A 15,482-nucleotide genomic window follows, 5' to 3' on the forward strand; every position below is an offset into this window, starting at 1 on the left:
TAAGTTTGCACTGGGTCTAGCAACCAATAATAACCAATCACATATTTGCTTAAAAACGGTTAACTTATAAATGTTTATTGATTGACCCACATTGAATAACAAGTCTCTGTCAGTAATATTATGTAGATTGATTTTTTTTCTTATGGCATGAACCTGGTTAGTTCAAGAGCACTATAACTAGAAAACTGAGCAGAATATTAGGACATTCTACCTATATCTAGTGATACCGATATATGATAATGATATATATATATATATAGATATACAAATAAAGCACATCATATTGATGCTCTGGAACAATTGTCATATTAAACTATTTATTCCCATGTCTTGAGTATATGGGTATATATACCAAAAGGTATCCTTACAGCTCTATCTCTCTTTAAGCAAGATTAACCCATCTCTCTCTATGAAGCTACTGCAGCAAACCCATAGCAGAATGCTTGGTACCACTGGCCGTACAAAACCCCTCTCTTCTCTAGCAGCCCTTAAAGCAGGATTAACAAAACTAATCTCACAGTTTTAACCTCTCTGTTTAAGTCTGCAGTAGAAATAATTTCCTTGGCTCCTCAGCTCAGCTCCTGCATAAGGAATAATCTTGTTTGTCCAACAGAGGACCCTCTTTCCATACCCTGCATGATCTCTATCCTCAGACATCTATAGCACAATTCACCGCACTTGTCCCACTGCTTCTACTTTGCTTTAGTCCCCTAGCTACCTTCTTAGCAGGATTACTCTCTCACATAACACTCACATAACAGGGAATGTAAATAGTAAGAGAACATAAATAATAAAGAAGGTTCCATTTCAGTTTGCCTACATAATGTTATCTGCCACATACCAAACCCTGGAACGTGTTTCCTGTAAGAAGTTTATTCAACTTAATATTTATCTTTGTATCATTTTTATGTTTATGTGCACAAATTAAAAGAATTGATTGCCATAAGATAAAAGCTTTGAAAAAGCAACAATGGTGCACTGACAGCTGACACATTTTGAAATGACAACATAGTACAAAGTTGTTTCAGGACTTGTCCCATTGTCCCATTTTATATATGTTTTGAATGTTTGACATATAATGTTTTGCCCTTAAATATAAAGCAATTTAAGGGCAGCCTATAAAAATAGGCATTATTGGAAGGTGAGGCTAATGCCTTACCCTTATGTGTCTTTTTCAAACTCATCTACATTACTATGATATATTTGTCTGTATTCAGTTCTGTAGTTCTTTTTCCTAGGTTGCAAGCCAGGCTACCAACTCCAACTAATCAACTATTATTATCAACAATTATTATTATTAACATTTCTTTATAAAGTGCCAACATATTCCACAGTGCTGTACAATAAGTGGGTTTCATACATTGGACATACTGAGTAACATATAAAGCAATATAAAGCAAAAACTGGTTTGATTCATTAGTTAATACAAACATTTTGTCAGCAGCTTGAGTTCCTACTAAGCATAATAGTTGCCTTGAAACTTGAAACTTTGCCAGCAGGTAACACATCACATTGTTACATATGATGTATCAGACCCTAGTGCAGCTTAGAAAAAAAACCAAATAATGCAGAAAGTTGGTGTCCTGGCTTACTGAGTTGTTACTAGTAAACACAGGGGAAAGGACAAAACAAATCAATTTTTAAGACATACATTTTTGGGAAAATGCTTATATGAAAAAAATAAAATAAACCATCTTAATTTGTAGTGAAATATGTAAAAATATTATATTTTGTGAAGGTGACCTACCCCTGTAAGGATATATGATTGTATGTTAGTATTATAAAAGCATAAAGCTGCAAAACATATAAAAACATAAATTGAAAACAAGAAGTGCTATGGATGTCTGTAAATGTATTTTATACCATATTTATATTAGGTATTTTGCAAATATATTTCAGAAATCAGAATATTATACCCTGATCAAGTATCAGCAATGCTATAATCTGTATTATTATTACCTATTTTCAGAATGTGATTTCATCAGTATGCATAGAAAAAAAACATTAGAAGGAGAGTAAGACTGTCCTCACTTACTGTTACTTACAGTGCTGAAGCCTTGCATTAGCTACAGTGGTTACACGCTGAGTGCAGATATTTTTCTTCAGGGTAACATGCGCTCTTGATCTTTATGTACTGACAGCAAGGTGTCTTTTCTAAAGTATTACAGAGGAGATCCCACTTTCACACAAACTGCAATCACTTCCTTTTTCCGGGTCTGTGATGAAATCTATTGTAGCTATTGTGTATTTAAAGGGGTAGTGCTTTCAACCTTTGGAACCAGAGCATGAAGTCGACAGCTAAAGCCCTTTTATCAACTAGTACAATCTGTTAATACCTTATGCAGTGGAACAAGTTTAGAAGTCCAATGTGTAGGCTGGAAAGTCATTATATCTTATTTATGGATATTTTTAAGAAATACAAGTCAGAGGGCACAATAGCTGTATTTATTGAACATAAACACTATAACAAGTTTTGTAAAACAGCAACATGAAAGGCAAAAATAGAAATTGAGGAGCGCATTGCAGCAGAGGCTAAAACTAACCCCAAAAAGTTTTTAAAGTATATTAGTAGTAAAAAGATGCGGGTTGAGAGTGTGGCTCAATTGAATTATGGTAACAGTATGGTTATAACGGATCCGGAAAAGGCAAATGTGCTAAATCAGTACTTTTCTTCAGTGGATACAATAAGGGAGCCAGAGTGCGATGAGCCACGTGATAGCTGCACTGTTGGCTCAGATCAGTCTAGTCAGTGGTTGATGGAGGACATCTTATACAGAGGTTTACACAGAATTCATGTGAAAAAAGCTTAGTTAAGCTTTAGGCACTTAAGGGGTGATAAGATAAGATCATATAATAATCTCTATAATGCTTTATTTACCAGTAGGTCCTTTCAGCAGACACAAGGGTACCCATTCTGATAAGAGGAAATTAGGTTCTGTCTAAATATTCAGAAAGTTTTTTTACAGTTTCTGTTTGTATTTTCCCGCCAGTCACTGTATTTAATGTTAGCATTCACAATGTGTTTTTAACTTTGAGAAAGGCTGAGGTGTTCAGCCGAAACGTCAGTTCGTCTACTCAATAAATTACTTTTTATTTTTGCACCTAAGTCCTGAGAGAGCGGCTTCTTTTTCTTCTTATATATATATATATATATATATATATATATACACATACACTAATATACTATATTCACAGTTTTGAAATGGCAGCTCAGCACTGTATTACTGAGTTCCCTGGACCAGTGCCATCCAGAGTAAAAACGGCAAATGGAATGCCAGGTGTTGCCTATTCTTTAAATGTGCCTTAAAAGAATGCTGAGAAGTAATGTTCTTTGCACACACTGTCTATAGCTTTTGATACAGTTTCAACCTTTTTTGCATGGTGGAAATACAGCATACATACTATTTTGCTCTGTCAGTATAAAAGTTGCTTCAGAATGTTACTGCAATATCCTATGGTTTCCTGATAGTGATTAGCTATAACTCCTGCATTGCAAGTTGTCCAAAATTGGTTTCTTTCTCTTCTGTACTTCCAGGATGCCAAACACAAGTCTATAGAAGTGATCAGCAACTGCTTGTACACTGATGGAAGACTGCTTGAACAACCACAGAGATCAAGGAACAAGGTATTGGTGGTGCATCCTCTCTAATGGAAAACCTATAGCATAAGTGTTGCAGCTGTTCTTTATTGTGGGTATTTTGTTTTAGGTATTTTTTTTAAAGCAATGGGCATATCAATCAATCAAAGTGTAATTGTTTGAGTTTACTTTCCACGTTTAATAAATATGCACCAATAGCTCTGCATTTGCATTTACAGAAAAAATGCAAAGCAATAGAATCCATGCAAAATGGGCCTAAACAAAGTAGCAAATAAGAGTCAGCATAGATAAATTTTCTGTATAATCAGTGAGTTAAGTACTCCCCAGTAGATGAAATCATTCCCAGACGTGCTTTTTTTAAAAAAAAAAAATGCACTGGTTTTGGACAAAAAAAATAAAAATAAAGGTGCTGTACCACCACCCTACCAAATCCTAGGCATACCTGGCTTAGGTTGAGCTTGCACAGGTACAGTAAAGTATACATTTTTAGTTCCACATTGCACATTTGTGAGCATCCCTAGAAAACTAGGGAAAGGTAAGTAAAATGTTGGTGCGGCTATGGTTTGGTGCATTTTTTTCCTAAAAGCTGTACTGAATGGTAAAAAAAACTTAGAGATTTGATTCACTTGGGGGTTATCTATTATATTGGTACCCCACTGACTCCAGGTATTCCTCTCCTTTAAGCAGGTCATACACTGGCCAATAAAAAAAACTTTGATCCTCCAGACCAAAAATACCAGCTCTGTGCATGGGGGCCTCTAGACGAAGACAGGCTGCCTATTTGATATCTGTCCAAAAAGCGTGGTGCTCCATAATGATGAAAGACCCCTTTTCCAAAAGAACCCAGGTCATAAGTTGAAGAATGGACAGTCATTAAAGGGATAGTTCACCTTATACAATTTGTAATTAACTTTTAATATGCTGTGTACAAAGGTATTCCACAATGTTGTAAGTCAATTTCCAGTAGTTTTTTTTCATGTTTTATAGTGTTAATAAATGCTACCAGTTAGCATTTCAATCTGTATTCTGGAAAAAGGATGACAAATAGGAAATTAGAAAAAAAAACAATCCTAACTGAAAAGTTTTGAGAATTTATAACTACCTAGATTTTTTTGTACTTGTAAGAAATTGCCATATTGGATTTATATGTCCATCTGTAGGCTTGCTAATAAAAAGCATTTGTCCAAAAAGCTTACATTCCAAGTCACACTCAGGCTCAAATTATACATACAGTATATTCCTGTGAATAGTAGTTGGCCTCGATGTTTGCTACAGGAGCCATAAAATCTGTAAACAAGTAACCTTCTTAACAGTATGTTAACAAAAGGCTAGCTGGGGGCTTTATCATCCCCCCAACAAGTTGAAACCTGTTAGGTGGAGATGGCAGAGGTATTGAAAACCTGGCCTGTGAAGAAATGGAGGATCCTGTGACAGGACAGCATGTGAGGACTGCTGACCAGAGGTGCTGAAGGACGGGGGGAATTCATGATGGGAAGAATGAAGTTGACCTCCATTCTATTACTCTGGTGGTAACAATAATTTAGACTGTATAAATAATCTCTGTCTGTAAATAGTGTAAATATTGTAGTTTAATCATCTAATTGTAACAATCGCTTGATTTTTAATTCAATATAACTATATATATATATATATATATATACTGTTATAGTTTATACAGGAACAGTGGCCAGCTCCATGTTGTAGCTCCCACCCTTTCCAGCTACAGTTAGGTGATCCCAATGGGCCAATAAATGGGCAACCATTTGGGGGTTTTAACCTTGAAAGGAATTAAGTTGCAGGTAAAACTCAGTCCCTTTGTTAAATGTATATTGAAGTAGTAAAATTCTCAATGAATCAGATGAAAGTGAGTGGAGGACTGGCCAGAGCAGGGATGATTTTGACATAGTTGGCCATCTTGAAGTATATTGCAATATATGGACAAATAATCCCTGTTTGCTTAAAGGTGAGCAGCGCCACCTCAGAGGTCCTGGCCACCTGAGGTGGCCAAGTTGATGCCGGGGGACATATTACTATTAATATTATATTAAATCTTATACTTACTTTTTACACATGGCTTTTCCAGTCAGCTAAAATGTAAACATTGTCCAGATAGGCAGAGACATATTTGCTATAAGCTTTGAGAATTATCAAAATTATTCTCTGAAATGTAGCAGAAGCCTGATGTACTTCAAAAGGCAGCTTTCTGCCTTTTGTATGGAAGAATGGTCAAAAATACAGCCATCCAGACACTCATCAAAGGCTATAGGAGGCATCTAGAGACTGTTACATTTGAAAAAGGAGGATCAACTCTCTGTTCAGGTGCCCAAATTTATGCACCTGTCTAATTTGTTATGATGCATATTTCTGTTAATCCAATAAAGTTTATGTCACTGCTGAAATACTACTGTTTCCATAAGGCATGTTATATATTAAAAGGAAGTTGCTACTTTGAAAGCTCAGCCAATGATAAACAAAACTCCAAAGAATTAAGAGGGGTTCCCAAACTTTTTCATATGGCTGTATTTCTGACACTAAATATATGAAGCCAGCTTCACTTCCTAGTACTTCCTGTTTCACAAAACCTCAGTGGAGCTGCTAAAACTAATTAGCAGTTCACTGTGAAGCTCCTGATAATGAGCTGCTGAAAGGTTGCTTTTTACAGAAGGGGTTCAAAGGTAGATAGGGAGCTCTAAACAAGTTGCCATTTTTATAAAGGAAGGGGGGGGGGTTAAGTGAAAGGTATCCAACTTTCAAATTTGTGCTTTATAATGAAAAAATGGGAACATGTGTATTTTTTACAATTAAAACAAAAGGCATAATGTAATGTCCTTTAAATAGTACTCATTTTTAGCATAGGTGTGTTTTTAGGTGTATACTGTCCCTTTACAATATTCAATCTATTTTTTCCCCAGTGCCAGGCACAAGAAATCTGACAGAAACAGCTCAGTCCTTTAGGAACTTATTGATTATCTTGGAACTAGAGAGATTTTTCAAACTACTGATAGAAACTACAAAGAGCTTTCTCATTCACAGATGTTCCAGTTTTCAGGTGAAAGGAGTGTATGCTCTACACACAGCTGCTGCCACACAAGTCTCTGATAATCTTTTACTCATGAACAAACAAAAGGTTCATTACAACACTGGCACTAAAACAGCAATTGATCTGTGAAGACATTTTTCACATTTCTCATGCCTACAGTATATCTCTTTTTTGCATATTAAACCTTTCATGGCATTGTTTAGTGTCAAAATAACATCAAATAAACCATGTTGTATACACTAATACATTTCATTCAAATATTTGCAAAAAATATCACATATGATAAAGTGTAACACATTACCTGTACGTCTTTGTTTGATCTCCAATTTTTGTTGCCCGTGTAGGTATGTGTAAAGTGTGTCCCCCTACACATCAAACAGTTCTTACTTCTGTAAGCCCCTGGACCTGGGCTGGGGATGTGATATATTTCTTTACAGGATCAGAGAAGCTTAATTAATTCTTTCAACTGGGAGCATATTTGAAGCTATAACTTGTTCTTGGATGATAGCATTTACATTATCATCTTTTTAATTACATTCCAGTGTATCAATGTATTGCTCTCAGTAGGCTTTAAATACACACAGGTCTGTATCATTCATGATCCTTATTTATATATAGCAATGTCTAAAAAATTGATTTTCCAGGTCATAATTCAAAGTCAAAATCACAGGGCTCACCAAGGCATTCAGTTTAATTATAAATTCAATCAATAGTTGCTCACTGCCTATCCACACAAAAATAAATGATTGATTGTGATCCCCAAATTATGGTTAAGCATCATATTTCACTCTTGATAATAGCTTCAGTTATCTTTATTAGACTAAAGCCCTTTACTCTTTTATATTGCAGGCACATGATCTATCTGGGAATGAAGAAGATGTTTTAGTTATGGGTTATTAATTACAAAGGTGAAAATGAGTTCCACATCTAACACACTAAGTAAGAACTTATTGCTTAATGGGGTTAGAGTTGTACTAAGCCATTAAATGTATACTATGCCCTATTTCTGTACAATTGTTAATTGGGGTTTGACCAATGATTCAACATTTTGGATTAAACTACACCAGAGATTTTGATCAGATTTTGTGGGTCAGATTGTATGTCACCCACATAAACTTGTCATGCAACACCACAAGATTTTGTAAGAATGCAGAGTTCCCTTCTAACAGGTGTCAGATGGCAAGCCATACTACATAATCTGCCCCTTTCTTTTTGAATGCACGTCAAAGATCTAAGGGGGCTCATTTATAAACACTGCACATATTTGCACCTAGGCAGTAATAACCTATAGCAACCAATCAGTGGTTAGCTTTTTTTCAGCCAGCTGCAGGAAGAATAATGAAAGCTGTCAGTGATGACAGCTGTAATGGGTGCTCCACAGAGCAGCAGCTATATACAAATGAGAATAAAGTTGCTGTTGGAGGATGTAGGAGCTGAAAATGCAAATTTATCAGGACCCCAACATTGTCAGGGACAGCCCTCTGCCCAGTTCAGATATTGATGGGCTCTAGAACTCTGGCTAGGATGGTAGATCAAATCGTGGAGACAGACTTGAGATCATAGCTGTACATGATATACTTATACTTTGATTTGTGCAAATTATAATCTATTTTCTTGTGCATATTTAATAATGTACAATAAATAGTAATACAAACATGCAATAATTCCAAGGTATGTTTCATGAAAACTACTCACATATTGCATTGGTGCTCTTTGAAGCCCATGTTTACAAAAATGCAGTTGGAACTTTACACTTAGAATGTCCCCAGAATCCCTAGTAGTAATTACACAGAGCATACTTTAATTATGTACTCATAATAGTGAAGCTTGCCAGGCACTGTGTGTTCTGAAGCATTAAACCAAAAATTAATGTATGCTCTGCGTAATTACTACTAGGGATTCTGGGGACATTCTAGACATTGGGTCTTTGTACAGTTATGGAGTCTTATCACACACTGGCAGGGGGTTGTTGCCAGGCCAGAAAAATTATATGCACTATTTTTATTAGGGGTTCATAAATACCACATACTTTGGTACATGCATGTATGGCATGCATATTGTCCATCAAACTGTTTAGTATAGCTCTGACGTTCATATTTAGGGTGATTTGCCTTTGTATGTAAAAAAAAACTGTGCAAGATAAATGCAGCAAATTGCTAAATTTTTGTTGATTCAGAAATGTCATCAAAACTGCTAAGTTTAGGAAAGCTTTGTTGTTTGGTAGTTTGGTGTAGAAAGACTTTTTCCCTATTTTGGATTTGTCAGGATGTGTACTTTCCAAAAACCACATATAAACTTTTCATTGTACCCCTGGAATTAATTTTGAGGGTTTTTTATCTTGTTACCTAATGTCCTGTAGGAGAAGTGGAAGTTTTTACGTGAGTTTTGGAAATCTTTGTGGCTTGGTACTTTAACATGTGTACCCATTTTGGATTCTGGGGTGTACTTTCCAAAAATATATGGCTTTCTAGGGTAAATGTACTTTTTTGTAGCTTTATACCACATAAAATGCAGTTAATGCGTTGATTTGCAGTAGTTAACAGAGATAGATTGATGGTAGGGGGGTATCTTCCCTTAGGGCACCTAAATGCCACATACTTAGGTAAACCTATGCCAATTGGGCATCAAACTGTCTCTGGCAATCATATTTAGGATGCTTTATCTTAGTACCTAACAATTTGTGGGAAATAAGATGCTGCAAACTGGAAGTTTTACAATGACTTTCGGGAATGTCATCAAAATCGGCAAAGCTTTATGGTTTGGTAGTTTAGAGAAAAAAAACCCATGTTGGATTTAGGGGAGTGCATACTTAGGTACTGTAGGTGCACATGCAAAACCTTTAATGCTGTGTTCTGAGTACTTGTATAGAGCAATGTTATGTTCCTTTCTTTGTCTAAAAAAAATAAATTCTAAAAACAAAAAACAAAAAAAAAAAAAACTTATATAAACCAAACAGCCAGAGACCGTATAATTTATTTATAAGAAAGCTGAAAGTAGCGCTTTAAATAACACATTCAACAGGTAAAATAGTTTTGTTTATTTAAAAAAATATCTTACAGGAAACAGGTAAAAGAACACATTCCATTTCCCTATTTTACAAATACATATTACCAAATATTTTATATTAACATTTAGCTAAAAGAACACACTGCTATTAACAATTGTCATCAAATATATACTAAATCTAAATTTAAAAAATAAGCATAGATGTCACTAACATATGCTGGCAGAAGAAATGTACTTTTAATGTAGTGCTGCAAAAAGTTCAGAAATACATTTTTGGAAGACATTTAACCACTAAGTTTCCATTTTAAATAGAAATACCTTGATATGCTTGCATGATTCTTAACACAACTGTACACAAACCTACATGAAGCCATTGACAACTGCAGTGTTACAGAGTAACAAATGAAAAAAAAACAAAAAACTATGTCCACAGTGGCAGATAATTGGTTAAATTCAAGCTTTTAAAAATGGGTAAGAAACACCTATCCAATAAGACATAATGTGGCAAAATATTGAAATAATTAAGGAGCATCAACTGTTGAAATACAGAAATATTAAAGAAAATCGCCCCCAGCGCACACAGGGAAGAATATTTACTAGGTTTGGGAGCACCTGATAGATCGCGGTTAAGATTTTCACATTTGATTCTAAACCACTGCAGAACTTAACTACACTCTTATCGGAAAAAGTAAAGGGATAGCTGACCTTTACTTTTTTGCATGAAGTAGATCAGGGATCCCCAACCTTTTTTTACTCGTGAGCCACAGTCAGATGTAAAAAGTGTTGGTGGGTCACGCAAGCATGAAAAAAAATTCTTTGGGGATGCCGAATAAGGACTGTGATTGGCTATTTGTTAGCCTCATGTAGAAATCTAGCCTGCAAAAGGCTCGGTTTAGAATAAAACTGTTTTTGTGCTTCCAAAACTTGCCTCCAAGCCAGAAATGTAAAAATGCACACCTATTTTGAGGCCACTGGGAACAACATCAAAGGGTGTGGGGTGAGAAACGTGTTGCTAGTTGAGGATCACTGATGTAGACAATGTTATTCTAAGACATTTGTTATCACTTGCAATTTTTTTGAAGGTTTTTATTTTTTTTCTTCTGTAGCTCTGTGATTTTGTAAATGGAGTGGAAGATGAATAAGAGAGGACCACTTGCAGTCTGTGACCATGACAACCAGAAAACATTTTGGAATGAGGCAACTGGTTAAAAAAAATAAAGACCAACTAAAAGGTTACCCACAGCATTGCAAATGTTAATTGAAAGGGTACATTTTCCCCTTTATAATACATAAGCCTTAGGAAATAAAAACTAGCGGAACACAAACCTCAACAACAAGAGGAAACAAGAATAAACACCCAGTACAGAGATTCACTGTTTTATGCTTAAAGTGATATTGACACGAAAAAATTACTTTTCAAATTATGAATCTACATAAAAAGTTACCTATAGGTCATGTTGATCTTTTTTCACCTTTCCCCTTCTCAGCCTGTCAGTTATAGCTTCTAATGCTAACGGCCTACTGCTGCACAAATATGGCTGCCCCCTCACAGGGGGCCAAAATTATAAAGCTCATGCTAAGACAATGTTACAATAGATGTATAAAAGGTTTCATTTCTGGTGTCAGTATCTCTTTAACAAGAGTCTTGCAGAACACACAGTTTGTGTAACTTGGTTGCGCCAGGCTCCCCTGCAGAAAAATCTTTTGAGGGGGGCCCATAAAAACAATCAACGCACCAGAGGTCACCCCTTTAGATTAGAGGAACGGAGCTTCCATTTGAAGCAGCGTAGGTGGTTTTTCACGGTGAGGGCAGTGAGGTTGTGGAATGCCCTTCCTAGTGATGTGGTTATGGAAGATTCTGTTAATGCCTTTAAGAGGGGCCTGGATGAGTTCTTGAACAATCAGAATATCCAAGGCTATTGTGATACTAATATCTACAGTTAGTACTAGTGGTTGTATATATAGTTTATGTATGTGAGTGTATAGATTGGTAGGTGTGGGTTAGGTGTGCTGGGTTTACTTGGATGGGTTGAACTTGATGGACACTGGTCTTTTTTCAACCCTATGTAACTATGGAGTAACTAGTCCCTCCTCCCTCTCCTGCGCTGCTATATTTAAGGTAGGAGAGGGGCTGGAGAGGGAGGATTAAGGTACAGCAGACCGCATTGTCCGGGCATCCCCTACGATGACTGTGTCTGCTGTATATATAATTACGCCACTACAAATATATAACTGTCTATGCATGGCAGTATGCAGAAAACAAAACATTTATGTTTTCTATGTGTGGGATGTTGTAAAATACAAAATGAGATATTGAAAGCAACTATACCCAGTTCGGTCCTATAATTATTATTATTAAAATGGACCACAGCATCTAAAAACATAATACTCAAAAACAGCTTTAGGCTAAATACCACCTTCTCAAAGCCTAAAACTATCAAGACAGCTGTGACAGCAGAAGCAGGACTCTAAAAAGAACTATTATTTTACACATTTATTGATTTTTTTCCCCCTGGCTATCTCAATTGCACGCTGCACGTTGCATTAGGGTGAAGACACACGGGAAGATTAACTTTAACATAAAGGTCACTGCTATTAATTGCACTTCGTTTTTGCTCCGCGTTTTAGTCAGACTTTTTTTTTTAAAAGTTGCGGCTACTAATCGCTGCATGTGTCTTCACCACTATAGGTGATGCATATACTATGACAAAAAGACTTCCATTACCCCATCTGGAAGGTACCCCACCTAAATGACTTTACATGTCATGATGGTACTGAATATGTTTTAATACATTGTGGCTTTCCAATGGCAATGTGAATGTAGTGGTAAATCACCCAGCTATTCTGAACTATCTGCATCTCACAAGCAACAGGCTGTAATCGTTAGTTTACTCTGTAGTTTTATGCCCAGCTAGGCAGACGGACAGACAGATTTTATTAAAGGCAACACTCATTTGTATGTAATGACATTATATCATAGAAAGTGAACAATTATATGAGGAAAACATTTAGCATTTGGTTGAGATCATGGTCCCCACATTTGTTTCTTTGAGAAGTTGCCATACAATACAATACATTTGCATTGTTTTTATAAGATGTTTTACAGATTTGTATAATTAGTTTATTTATACATGCTTCTCACCTGTCTATATTTATGCAACATCATTTAAATTTACAGATTGAAAAAGGGGCAAGGCCTTAACAGAAAGGATACAGCTATAGGAAATTTGGAATAAACAAATATTACTATGGTAGATCAGGTGGTTTGTCATTGGGAGTCCTGATTTCACAATTCAGAATCCTAGCAGATATGTCCCTTCTACCTTGGTGCATTTGCTTAATATCATAACACCATACAAAAGGAGATGCAAGTAGACAAATTCGGTTTTTAAGAAAAATATAAATCATATTAAGGTGGTGATACAGTGGAGGAAATAATTATTTGACCCCTCACTGATTTTGTAAGTTTGTCCAATGACAAAGAAATGAAAAGTCTCAGAACAGTATCATTTCAATGGTAGGTTTATTTTAACAGTGGCAGATAGCACATCAAAAGGAAAATCGAAAAAATAACTTTAAATAAAAGATAGCAACTGATTTGCATTTCATTGAGTGAAATAAGTTTTTGAACCCTCTAACAAAAAAAGACTTAATACTTAGTGGGAAAAACCCTTGTTTGCAAGCACAGAGGTCAAACGTTTCTTGTTTTGATGACCAAGTTTGCGCACATTTTAGGAGGAATGTTGGTCCACTCCTCTTTGCAGATCATCTATAAAATCCCTAAGGTTTTCGAGGCTGTCTCTGTGCAACTCTGAGCTTGAGCTCCCTCCATAGGTTTTCTATTGGATTAAGGTCCGGAGACTGACTAGGCCACTCCATGACCTTAATGTGCTTCTTCTTGAGCCACTCCTTTGTTGCCTTTGCTGTATGTTTTGGGTCATTGTCGTGCTGGAACACCCATCCACGACCCATTTTCAGTTTCCTGGCAGAGGGAAGGAGGTTGTCGTTCAGGATTTCACGATACATGGCTCCGTCCATTTTCCCGTTAATGCGAATAAGTTGTCCTGTGCCCTTAGCAGAAAAACACCCCCAAAGCAAAATGTTTCCACCCCCATGCTTGACGGTGGGGACGGTGTTTTGGGGGTCATAGGCAGCATTTTTCTTCCTCCAAACACAGCGAGTTGAGTTAATGCCAAAGAGCTCTATTTTGGTCTCATCAGACCACAGCACCTTCTCCCAGTCACTCACAGAATCATTCAGGTGTTCATTGGCAAACTTCAGAAGGGCCTGCACTTGTGCCTTCTTGAGCAGGGGGACCTTGCGAGCCCTGCAGGATTTTAATCCATTGCGGTGTAATGTGTTTCCAATGGTTTTCTTGGTGACTGTGGTCCCTGCTAATTTGAGGTCATTAACTAACTCCTCCCGTGTAGTTCTAGGATGCTTTTTCACCTTTCTCAGAATCATTGACACCCCACGAGGTGAGATCTTGCGTGGAGCCCCAGAACGAGGTCGATTGATGGTCATTTTGTGCTCCTTCCATTTTCGAACAATCGCACCAACAGTTGTCACCTTCTCTCCCAGCTTCTTGCTAATGGTTTTGTAGCCCATTCCAGCCTTGTGCAGGTCTACAATTTTGTCTCTGACATCCTTGGACAGCTCTTTGGTCTTTCCCATGTTGGAGAGTTTGGAGTCTGCTTGATTGATTGATTCTGTGGACAGGTGTCTTTTATACAGGTGACTAGTTAAGACAGGTGTCCTTAATGAGGTTGACTAATTGAGTAGAAGTGTCTAACCACTCTGTGGGAGCCAGAACTCTTAATGGTTGGTAGGGGTTCAAAAACTTATTTCACTCAATGAAATGCAAATCAGTTGCTATCTTTTATTTAAAGTTATTTTTTCGATTTTCCTTTTGATGTGCTATCTGCCACTGTTAAAATAAACCTACCATTGAAATGATACTGTTCTGAGACTTTTCATTTCTTTGTCATTGGACAAACTTACAAAATCAGTGAAGGGTCAAATAATTATTTCCTCCACTGTATATGTCACACCCTGTAAAACTGAACTTGCTAAGGGGATCATAAACACGGGTCCTGCCTTCCCCTTTGGTGGAGTTCTTCTGCACTCCATTGCAGGACAGCACAGAAGGAAACACAGTCCATTCTTTTTTACTGGTCAATACTGGCACAGGTGCATGTAAGTGTAAGAACGCATGTAGACCCAAACAAGATGATTACTGATTGTGTTACGTAGCTCACCAACCCATGGCAAGAAACGTCATCACCTGAAAAGCTAGATAATATTTACACTTCATTAGATATTAAGCTCCAGAACATAAATGTAAAGATTTTTAAGTGTAAAGGAATCTAATAATTATACATCAGCATGATATGCAGTTGACTGTCTATGTAACATCCTTTAAAGCTTTATGTGGGTAATTATATTTAAAATTACAACTGACACAAGTAAAAAGAAGGGTTATGATGACGGTTTGACCTTAATGTAAACAGCTATATCATTAAAAAAAACCATACTGAAAGTAGATGGGCCCTAAAAAAACTAGAAATAGGAGTTAAATCAAAATGATATTGTGAAGGGCAAATATGTAAACTAAATAGGATAGTTGCTCTTTTTCCTATGACCTACCAATATTTTCAAGATCCTAGGCTTTTCCTTTTGTAACACAATGTAAGTGTGGCATGAATTGTGTTACCATCACCATTATACATATACCTCAAAAATAATTGAGCTTGTTCAGATCAATAGAGACAATTCTGAAAATCACTGAAGAATCATGTACAAAAGCAGCAGGATAGCTAAAACAACTATGACAACATC

At 36.5% G+C, this 15,482-nt stretch overlaps 1 protein-coding gene across 3 annotated transcripts in view; it reads right to left on the minus strand.

Moving 5' to 3' along the window:
* The window catches only part of phtf1 (putative homeodomain transcription factor 1), a 46,676-nt gene extending 44,474 nt beyond the window's left edge, over positions 1–2,202 (minus strand). The window contains exon 1 of one of the 3 annotated variants that reach the window (XM_012955549.2): positions 2,046–2,202. The gene's annotated coding sequence lies outside the window, so the exon portion shown is untranslated. 3 annotated transcript variants of the gene reach the window in all.
* Positions 2,203–15,482: the final 13,280 nt, after the last annotated feature.

This window comes from Xenopus tropicalis, chromosome 2 (assembly GCF_000004195.4).
Source record: "Xenopus tropicalis strain Nigerian chromosome 2, UCB_Xtro_10.0, whole genome shotgun sequence".
Classification (NCBI taxonomy): domain Eukaryota; kingdom Metazoa; phylum Chordata; class Amphibia; order Anura; family Pipidae; genus Xenopus; species Xenopus tropicalis.